The 1,658-nt window shown below is 43.2% G+C and overlaps 1 pseudogene; it reads right to left on the reverse strand.

The window, feature by feature from the left end:
* Positions 1-223: 223 nt before the first annotated feature.
* Positions 224-787, reverse strand: LOC111533868 (annotated as a pseudogene).
* Between the last annotated feature and the right edge of the window lie 871 nt (positions 788-1,658).

Here is a 1,658-nt window from a genome sequence, read left to right on the forward strand (position 1 = left end):
GTGCGGGGGACTCAGTTGGGGTCTTGGAGAGGCACTTAGTTATAGCAAGAATGTTTCATAAATGGTATCTGATATATTCAAGATTAGTGCGGGATAAAAACATGTTGCTTAGAAATAATTATTCCTAGATCTAAAGTCAACAAGTCTTTTTCTTCTCATGTAAAAATATATAATTTTTTTTCCAGAGGGAGGGGAACAACTTAAACCAGAAAACATCTTCATATTAATCATTCTTCTCATATACTTAAATTTGAACTTAATTTCTTTCTCCTCCTGGACATCAGAGAGAACACCTGGGTATTCTGGCAGAAGTTTATATTTCTCCAAATCAATTTCTGGGGAAAAAAAAGTGTCATTTTCAAAGTCCCGCATGATCCTTGTCACAAATAGTTGAAGATGCTTTGGGTGATTCATGGCTTCCTTATAAACAAAACTGCCACCAACTATCCAAATCATCTCTACTTTATTTGCTAATTCTGGTTGTTCAGTAAGTTTTAAGATATCATCCAGACTTCTGGCAAGAGAATGAGCTCCTTGTGGAGGTTCCTTGAGTTCTCTGCTGAGAACTAAATTAATTCTATCCTTTAAAGGTCGATTCTTCTCAGGAATGGAGAACCAGATCTTCCTACACATAACACCAGATTCTGTTTACCTTCTAGTGAAGAGCTTGTGTCATTCTCTGGAAATATCTAAATTCATTCCTGAGCGGCGACCAGGGCAGGTGCCCGTTCTTGCCAATGCCCATGTTCTGAGGCACAGCGACGATGCAGTTTAGCAAATGAACCATAACAGCAGCGGTGAGCACCTCTGAGCCCGCTCGCTACACCAGAACGTGCGGCCAAGATTGGCCGGAAGGTTTTTACTTTGAACCTGGAGGATGAGCAATGACATCCCTCTCTCCGCCTCAAAGCTGGTCCTGAGCATTCACCTCCTGGGAGAAGGGACAGCGCGGCAGCGCCACCACCTGGTGGTCCATGCGCTTCCTTTTGCAGATCACTCACAGCCCTGAGGTCCTCCTCTCCTTTCCATGCACCTGGGATTTCCTCACTGGACACCAGCCTGCGTCAACTTTCCTGTAAAGCAAAAGAAGCCCACAGGGCTTGCTCATTGAGTCCCTGCACAAAATGGCCGTGGTGGCTGCGATGGACACTGCATGGGCACAGCAATTGAGGCACCACTCACCAAGGCTGACCTGGCATCTGCCACCGCTGAGGGCCCAGCCAACCAAAAGCAGGCCAATTGAAATTGCCCATTTGAGGAGCAGAAGGGAAAAAGTATGAAGAAAAATGAACAGAAGAGATCTGAGAGACAGCATCAAGCATATGCATTTTGGGAGTCCCCAAAAGAGAGAAGGAAGAAGAGGGGATAAAGAGTATTTGAAGAAATCATGACCCAAAACTTCTGAAATTTTATTAAAAACATGAATCTGGATATCCAACACACCGAAACATTTGAAGTAGCAGTAATTCAAAGATGTCCACACTGAGAGACATTATAATGAAATTGTCAAAAGACAAAGACAAACAGAGCATCTTGAAAACAACAAGAGAAGGGACTCATATAGTACAAGGATCCTCCATGAGATTAACCGCCAAATCTTCTTCAGAAACCATGGAGTTCAGAAGACATTGGCATGACAAACTTAAAGTTCAGAAAGA

Source organism: Piliocolobus tephrosceles, unplaced genomic scaffold (assembly GCF_002776525.5).
Source record: "Piliocolobus tephrosceles isolate RC106 unplaced genomic scaffold, ASM277652v3 unscaffolded_14239, whole genome shotgun sequence".
In the NCBI taxonomy this organism is placed as follows: Eukaryota; Metazoa; Chordata; class Mammalia; order Primates; family Cercopithecidae; genus Piliocolobus; species Piliocolobus tephrosceles.